This window comes from Lathamus discolor, chromosome 3, assembly GCF_037157495.1.
Source record: "Lathamus discolor isolate bLatDis1 chromosome 3, bLatDis1.hap1, whole genome shotgun sequence".
In the NCBI taxonomy this organism is placed as follows: Eukaryota; Metazoa; Chordata; class Aves; order Psittaciformes; family Psittacidae; genus Lathamus; species Lathamus discolor.
In genome coordinates this window covers 116,071,891-116,081,906 of record NC_088886.1, presented here as the reverse complement: position 1 = coordinate 116,081,906, position 10,016 = coordinate 116,071,891, and positions in this window count along the sequence as shown.

Below are 10,016 nucleotides of genomic sequence, written 5' to 3'. Positions count from 1 at the left end.
CCATAATTCACCAATACCTTTTCAGTGCCAATTCTATTGAAGCCCATTTACAAAGGCATTACACTACTATCTTAATAGCTCTACTTCACTATTAGTATCTCAAGGTGGAGAATAAAAGTTCATCACCCTTCTCTCTATCAACATATCCTACACCAGCTCCCACACTAAGCCCAGGACTGACCACAGGCTACACTTACAGAGAGATACTACCTGCCAGGGTTTCTTTCACATCAGCTAAACTGGAGAGTGATCTCTTAGCGATCCATTTGGCACAAAAGGTAATAAAATAATTTATTTTCTTTAAATTCAAAGTTTGGATAAGCACCTCAAAACCAAAGTTAATTTCCGTGAGTTTGCCAACATAGATGCATTTTGGAGAAGCAATTACTGTCTTTGAGGTAGCGTGTTAGTGCAAGAAGAACTTTGCTTTGATCTTGTTGGTGGGAATGAATCACACCTAGAATCCATCAGGATAAATAAAACAAGAAGACTAAGCTCACATCCATCTCTCTGTTGTTTTCCTGCAGTAGGAGATGACTTCTTCACAATAACATACATTATTCTGAAGATTGATCCTTTCATCTCAAAATGAGAAATAAAACAAAACTATAGCTATATTTTACTATTTCTAAGTAGATTTTACACTCTTCCTTCATTCCACGAGATCTTTGAAAACTCTGATTTCCACGAACACGTATAGGAAATGTTTGCACCATACCTTACACCTGCTTAGTCCTCTGAAGCAGAGATGCAAATTAGTTGCACTTAACATTAAAACCCCCAAGCCTCTTAAAGCTATTTGCTAGATATTGTGTGTGCTCACAGCCCAGAAAGCCAACCATATCCTGGGCTGCATCAAAAGGAGCATGAGGGAGTTGATCCTTCCCCTCTACTCTGCTCTTGTGAGACCTCACTTGGAGTACCGTCTGCAGTTCTGGTATCCTCAACATGAAAAGGACATGGAACTGTTGGAACAAGTCCAGAGGAGGGCCACAAAGATGATCAGGGGACTGGAGCAGCTCCCGTATGAAGACAGGCTGAGAAAGTTAGGGCTGTTCAGCCTGGAGAAGAGAAGGCTGCGTGGGGACCTCATAGCAGCCTTCCAGTATCTGAAGGGGGCCTATCGGGATGCTGGGGAGGGACTCTTTGTCAGGGATTGTAGTGACAGGACAAGGGGTAACAGGTTAAAACTCAAACAGGGGAAGTTTAGATTGGATATAAGGAAGAAGTCCTTTACTGTAAGGGTGGTGAGGCACTGGAATGGACTGCACAGGGAGGCTGTGAATGCTCCGTCCCTGGCGGTGTTCAAGGCCAAGGTGGATGAAGCCTTGGGCGAGATGGTTCAGTGTGAGGTGTCCCTGCCTATGGCAGGAGTGTTGGAACTAGATGATCTTAAGGTCCTTTCCAACCCTAACTATTCTACGATTCTATATTTCAACTCTTACGCATATTTGCAAGAAACTCAAGTGTTAAGTTCCGTTTACCAAATCCATTAGTTACACAAATAAAACTTATGCCCTGTATTGAGGCTATAAGGCACCCACAAATGCCAGCTCTCCCCACCTTCTGCCGTGCCCTTCTGCACGTACTACACACTGTATGAGCTGCCGGCATTTGCTGGCAGCAAGGAAATCTGTAGTTGAAGCTTGTGGAAACAGCTGTTTTCTCTCTGGTAATGTGGAAACTAAGTTTCACATCACTTGCTCTCTCATGAGAGATATAAGCAACGAAATATCCAGTTTGTCCCTCTGTTTTTGGTCTCCAGCTGAGAAAAGGGACATCTGTTTGGCCTGAACACCCCCTGCCAGCTGACAGTCTTAAAAACACTCAGAGGAGCAAACACCAAATAGCAAATTTTGATGTTTTCTTTCTCCATTATTAATACTTTAACTTACAATAAGGTGTTTGTGTTTGGTTTTTATTATTATTCCCAGTGCACAGTGAAGAATGAACATGAAGAATTTACACCCACATAGTACAAGGGGAAAAAAAAAAAAAGGAAGAAAATCTAAGAGCAACACATCTTCCCACGTAGTAGTGATATCCTTCAGGTTTACAACACAAGCAGTGATGCATATTAAATGTTAGCAGAACATTAATTAGAAGGGGGAACCATAAGATATAAGCAACTGAGGCACCGGATTTAGAAGCAGATTTACTAGAAAACTAGCAGACAGCTTCAAAGCCACCTGAAACCCCTCAGTGAGGTACCTGCTATCCAGCTGCAACAGTGGTTCCACCCTTCCTCAGTGCCCTTCTTGAAGGACCTAGTTAAAAATCTGTTCCCTTCTTTCCCCAGAAGTTACAGATTTTCTACTAGGAATTCCTGAGCAAGTTCTTATATTCACAGAGAGACACACATTTACATTACAGCTGAAGGTAGGTGACCTGGAATACTTCAGTTGGAAAGGACCTACAACAATCATCTACTCCAGCTGCAGTAAAACATAACAATGGTCAGCTGGTCCTAAATTGCCATTACACGCAACCAGTAATAGACTCAAAGGAACAGGATTTGGCCCTTCAGAGTGAATCAGTGAGGCTTTACATTTCTTGTCATGTGTTTTCCTGCATGCATTTCCACTTCATGACATCTCATGCGCTGACAGCACTATTAAACTCAGCCGGAAAAGTACAAGGCAATTAAAATATTAGCTTCTTCCTTAAGCCTTCCAGAAATTTTGAGCAGTGCCATTTCAGAAAGAAGGGGAGAAAAGTTCAACCTCACTCGCTCTTCTTCCCAGTGAATGTAAGTTAAGTTAATGGCTTTATTGGACTACATTTTACAGGGCACATACTATGCAATGTGGCAAAATAACAAGGTCACAAATGAAATTTAAACAAACAAACAGAACTAAATCTGTTTATTACCCTGCTTTTCCAAATGTAAGCAGTGTTACACAGCCTGGAATTTGCAGAACCATTTGACCAGTCCCTTGGCTGTTAAGGCAGCCAGGGTTAGCAGCACTGAGCAGCAATAGATCATCAACACAGATCTTGGAACTGCTGAGCAAAGAGGATACATCTGGGGAAGAGGGCTAGGAAAAGCTAGATTGCCTAAGGTTTTGATAATACAGGGAAACTTAAGGAACCATAAAGAAAAGAAACAAGTCCTCCATGAAACTAAACCACACTTCTTGTTTCAGTAAAATGTTAAAAATGGTAGGAAACATTTTTATTTCTAAGAAATGTTGGTGTTTTGTTTAATATCATTGGGAGAAAAGATGAAGGGGAGGATGAAGAAGAATGTGGTACGTGATAAATTCAGCGTGAGAATACATTCAGAGTGAAAAACCTCACTTTCTTCTGAATTCAAATGTCACAACGCAGCAGCTACTTGCTATTTTTGCCCCACACAAACTTCACATCTTGTTTCTAAACAACTGATGAGCTGCTTGTGACTGCAGCTGTTTGTCATGAGCAACCAAAGAGATCACATAATGTTTTACAATCATAGAATAGTTAGGGTTGGAAAGGACCTTAAGATCATCTAGTGCCAACCCTCCTGCCATGGGCAGGGACATCTCACACTAAACCATCCCACACAAGGCTTCATCCAACCTGGCCTTGAACACCGCCAGGGATGGAGCACTCACAACCTCCCTGGGCAACCTATTCCAGTGCCTCACCATCCTAACAGGAAAGAACTTCTTCCTCATATCCAATCTAAACTTCCCCTGTTTAAGTTTCAACCCGTTACCCCTTGTCCTATCACCACAGTCCCTAATGAATAGTCCCTCCCCAGCATCCCTATAGGCCCCCTTCAGGTACTGGAAGGCTGCTATGAGGTCCCCACGCAGCCTTCTCTTCTCCAGGCTGAACAGCCCCAACTTCCTCAGCCTGTCTTCATACAGGAGGTGCTCCAGTCCCCTGATCGTCCTCGTGGCCCTCCTCTGGACTTGTTCCAACAGTTCCATGTCCTTTTTATGTTGAGGACACCAGAACTGCACACAATACTCCAAGTGATGTCTCATGAGAGTGGAGTAGAGGCGCAGGATCACTTCCTTTGACCTGCTGGTCACGCTCCTTTTGAGGCAGCCCAGGATATGGTTGGCTTTCTGGGCTGCAAGCGCACACTGCAAAACTAGACTTAGGAAAGAATACTTACAATTTCTGAAAACAAGATTAAGCACTCCCAATGCAGAAAGCACACATTCTTCCTGCTTGGCAAGTGCAAGCTTATTGCCCCTTTTTAATTACTCAAGCAAAAACATATTTTCCTCTCTCTTCTATAATCCTACTGGAGGGGTTACTTCTCTTGTCATATATATTCCATTTCTGCTTAATATTATTCCCTTTAGCTTTTCTTATTCTTAGGTTATTTCAACTTTTTATTTAAACAGAAGCACTTCTTTCCTTCTCTCTTCCTGCTCATCCCCTCAAAGAAGCCAGCTCTTGTCAAACATCCCTGTGAAGTGACCACATTTCTACCAAGGCTTTGTTTTGTAACGGCAACAGCAAGGGGCTGAAGTTCTTCATAAATATAGACCCCAAATTACCTGCTGCTCTCTCTAAGCCCTGTAAAGAGATAAAGAAAATGTAGACAGGGAAAACATCTGATCTTTCATGCTATCTCCTGGTACAAATTCCTTCCTATCTTTTAAAAACTTTTAAGGCAAGTCCTGCAGCAAAAGCACACACACAGGTGAAAGTAATTGTATGCTACTGCAGAAGACTTGGCTTTGAAGAAAATTGGAATTCTTCAACACGTAAATAGTACAAGTGCTGCATTTGCCTGGTTTAAATGTTCTGTAAAACTTGTGTGTGTGTAGTGAGGTTTAATTAAAGTCAAGGGAAAAGTTTATTTACTTTTACTGTCTTGTTGATACATAAAAGATTTACAAGCTGAACGAGTCAATGGCATTTTGCCACCAACTTCAAAAGATTTGGGATCGTCCCCATAACAAAAACACATAAAAAAGAACCACAGAGTTGTTACTTCTACAGTACTTTCATAAGATTAGCATAAAATAAGCAAAGAGCTTTGCTCAACAGGACACTAACACTGGCCAGCTTTCAATGCAAGAGCAACAGTATCCTGTTTCTAGTGGGTTCATTTGTAAAGAATCACAGAATCACAGAATCCCAAGGGTTGGAAGGGACCTCAAAAGATCATCTAGTCCAACCCCCCTGCAAGAGCAGGGTAACCTACAGTACATCACACAGGAACTTGTCCAGGCGGGCCTTGAATATCTCCAGTGTAGGAGACTCCACAACCCCCCTGGGCAACCTGTTCCAGTGCTCTGTCACTCTTACAGTAAAGAAGTTCTTCCTGATGTTAACGTGGAACTTCCTATGTTCCAGGTTACACCCATTGCCCCTTGTCCTATCACTGGATATCACTGAAAAAAGCCTAGCTCCATCATCCTGACACCCACCCTTTACATATTTGTAAACATTTATGAGGTCACCCCTCAGTCTCCTCTTCTCCAAGCTAAAGAGACCCAGCTCCCTCAGCCTCTCCTCATAAGGCACCTAAAAAAAACCATGGTGAACAGAGCAAATGGATCTATCTCTTACTGTGTACGGCTACTGAGCTGCCTACATCATTGCCCCTTCACTAACAGAATGGCACTTTATCATTACAGTTAGGTGAAACTGCAAGCTGACTTTCTCATTTAATTTTAGGCTTACAGAAATAAGTTTTAAAAAGGTAGATGAAAAATAAATGGTGTATGCTTTCCAAACTAAAATACAGGATTAGCAGCATTTGAATTTTAGAAAAATCAGTCACCAGAAGAGATAAAATAAAAAGAAAAAAATAAAAAGATATGGCCACTCAGACTAACTGATACAAGCTTCATGAAACTAATGATGTGAGCAGGACACACGCACTCAGCGAATGTCATAGCTTCTGGTTCATGGTGCCAGCACTGCTCACACTCTTGTAGAGAAACAAAAACATGCTGAACCAATAACAATGATGTGCCCAAGCCAGAAGATGCGTCATCACACAGACTCAGTCTCTGCTAGTGATACTGGGGATACCACAGAACGGGTCCAGAGCACTAGAGACAGAAATTCCCAGACATGGAAATGGGTCTCTGCACAGCAGGTCTCTGTTCAGAGACACCTGAACAGTTCCAACACTGGTGCTGCAAAGGTACTGTGGAGAGACTAGCCTACAATTAAGTTAATGAAAAATGTTACCCATATGGGCTTGAAGCCTTGCTTCTTCTGGAGCAGGTACTTCTGATTTAATACACTGGTGTGTGCCTTAATCCACACAAGTATCACAGACTGGAGCCTTCTCCTTGAGGCTGGTATCAATGCCTGTTAGATAAACAAGAAATGTCTCTCTGATTTCCTTTCATGCCATGCTGGAGGGCTATTTCTATAGCACTCAAGTGGTTAGAGTGTGTATGTCAAAGCAGTTGACACATTTCAAATTCCTCAGCTAAGGAAGAAAGACAATTCACCCAAAATCTCCAACAGGACCAACTAAACTAGGGCTTTCGGCTAAGGACTCCACACTCTTCCTCTGAAAGCATGTCACCATATAAGCTTCCTAGGATGCAAAACAGCATTTGTACCAAGGAGTCCATCAGACCATGTGTTAGAATTGGGCTCTGGCCTCCGCTTCTAAAGTGGCTCAGACCACTGTTCATTGAACAATTACTGAACAACAGTAAAAACAAACCAACAATTACCTTGACAGGTCTGTTTTCCAATTATATATGTCTTTATCATCTTCCCAGGAGGATGCTCAGACTTTCCTGAGAAAAAGTTTAATAAACCTGTGAAATCTATCTTGAGAAATCAACAGGAAATAATTGCCAAACAAAACAATCTTCTGTTAAAGAAACAATGCCATGCCCAAAGGAACAAACCAATTGAGCATGGCCTTTATGGACTTTCTGCAAAAAATTAGTCCTTTCAGACATTCAGGAAATTATCTCCCACATATTACAGCAGCACACTGCTGACCTGTCTCCTACAGTTTATGATCACCACAAACCACATGCAACACTTAACACTTCAGAACAATGTCCAGATTATGCAATAACATCAGAACTGCTGTAATCAGCAAACAGAAACACAGTCCCTTGCACTATGCTCCATTCCCCAAGGAGTAGACGATGAAAGATGCTGGCAGCTGCTGAAAGGAGAAAGGCCCAATGAATTATACAAGCTGCATTAAAGCAGCTCTCACATTAGCTCTGCAACCAAGGGACAAAGGTTTTGATGTGGGAAACAGAATCTTCAAAATTGGTATTAACACAAAGTCTAATATATAGGGAGGTCAGGACTATTCCCCATCACCAGCTTCTTGCTACATTAACTCTGCAGCTGAAAACTTAGCATTTGAAATCTTGGCATTTCCCACTTGCTTGGTTCCTACCAAACTCAAACATCAGCTACATGAAAGGAAGAAACAACTCCAAGAAAAGCAAAGACGAAGAAGAAAACATTACATATGATCTGCGACCATTTCACCCATTCAGGTTGCTTTTAAAAAACATATTTCACCTGTTCTTTTCATACCTATCTTTGAGAAAGTTATATTTAAAAATGCTTTTGCCAGTGTAGCCATGTGGTAACAGCTGACAGGAAATCTAGTTACAGTTTTCTAACATAACAGAATTACACAGGCTTCATGTTATCATCTTGCTTGGAAAAGCCACTGGATACAGGCCAGACAATCAGGATTTTAATTAATGGCTAATTAGAGACAGGGGCCTTCTCCTGGAGACTCCCAATAATCTCTAAATATCTCCAGGGTGGTTATCACATCCTTTACAACAACTGTTTTGCACAAATTGGAGTGATCCTTCTTCACTTTTAACGCTCCACCTTGGCTTTTATAAATATACCACTCGCATTAATTGTGACATGTAAGTATGGTCAGAAGTAGGAAAAAAATAATTAAAAAAAACCCCAAGTTTCTTTAAAGTATGCTGAAAAATTTGGTTTGGTGGGGGTTTTTTTGTTGTTTGGTTGTGGGTTTTTTCCTCATAAATTTAAATAACATTTTTTATTCCATTTATTGAAAACTGGATTTCAAAGTTTGATAAACTTCCACTTTTTCAAATATATAAATATATTACTACATTTGAGGGAAGCTCCTTTGTCAACTGCACAAAACAGGAACTTCTTACAAATTTTCAGATATTTTAGTGAAGGAATTCCCCCAGTACTTCTGTTTAAATTCATATATGTATGTATGAACATTATATATGTGAATATCATATATATGTAAAAACATATATGTATATATATGAATCTTGCTCTCTCTCTATATATATATTTCAGTCAGTTGGATTTCCTTAAAAGGAAGGAAGTACTTGATACAAAACTCACCTTCTCCCTTACACATGCATATTTTTTATTAGCCCCAGCCTACAAAACTCAGTGCTGAACAGGTAGAAAGATAGAAGAGCAATTTAGATTGTTCTGGGACTCAAGAGAGCACAACACCCTGAGACGTAACCATGGGATTTTGAATTACATAGTAACATTGTAGCTGCCAGTCAGCTTTAAACACCAGATAGATATTTCTCAATTCACATTAAGAAGGGATCCACTGTGTGATGCTGATTAGACTGATGAGTTTTGATGACATTGCTAGAAACATTTAATATAATGGAATAAGTAGCTGATGCAAATTTAAATTTGACCTTAAGAAGAAAACATTATGCCACAGATAGGCTCAGTATGCAGGGATGCATACAGACATGCAGGAAAATGAAAGCAGTTCACCTGTCAACCAAAATATTCAGCCATGTGAATCAACATAATGTACCCTTATCTAACCACATTCAGGATTGGGCCCCATGAATGTTCCAGATTGACTAAATTATGCTATTTCAGCATCAATGTTGTCTTCTACCTTTCCCTCTTCTCCAAAATAAAAGAAAACATGAGTGAGATCTTTGCTGGAAATTTGCATATTTATTATCCAGGTATATGGATACAGCATGCTGTCCCTGAAACTAAGAAATACACTGTCTTTGCTTTTCAAAGTGGCTGCATTAAGCCTCAAGAAACAGAATTGACACAACCCAGACACACAAATCACTTTCAAGTAGACAGTCAATGCTATTTATCTGTTTATTTCTAAGAATCTAAATTATTCTCCTCTTCTTTGACCATGGATACAGTCCTGGCTTGGCAAAAGCTCTCTGACACAGCAGAACAACATACAAGTGTATTTTTCAATACAAGCTGTTTTAAGTGTTATGTATGTTTGATACGATTTGTTCCAAAGGATAGAAAGACAGTATTTTTGTCATGAGGAGCCTTATCAATACACAACTAGACTTCAGAACCAGTTCCATGTCATACAGAATCCACCACGCTTTAACAGCCAACTTCAAAGAAACCATCGAGCACTGTTTCTGAGGTTACAAACCTCATCAGTCCTGCATGGCTTTGTAAACCACTTCCATAACCCACGGTTGACTCTAGTCCAAATTCCCCCAGTGACACCTGGGCAGTCTTTTTCTTTTTCCTCTTGCATACTGAGGTGCCTCCTGTTATTACAGTGTCACTGCTTCTATACAGCACTCAGGAGTCACAGCTCAACTATAGCTAACAGTACACAATTTGAATGTGTCTCCATTTTGCATTTAAACTTGTACAGGTCTTCTACAAAAATCCCCTCATACCCTCAACCCATCTCACCACCCACATGCATCTTCTCTCCCCCACACAAATAGCAAAATAAGCAAATAGCAAATTTCTCCTGTTAAACCTTTGCTCTTCCCCAAAATTCAACCTGAGACCCATTTTCAAGAACAATTCATAACCCAGGCAGTATCAGCACATTAAATTCTCAGCAGAACAACTCTCACACCTCAGAGCACTGCAACACCCTTGGTTTTTGATCCTAGGACATGAATACTGCAGAGGAACCCCAGAGACAGTATCTCCTGCCTTACCTTTCTTATCTTCACAAAATTTGCTATTCTTCCAGTGTAATCACTGTCCCAAGGCTTCTGTAAATAAGTGTCCTTTTCCATTTCATTTCCCAAACCCTTAACCAGCCTCACCCCCTCCAGACATAAAAAACAACA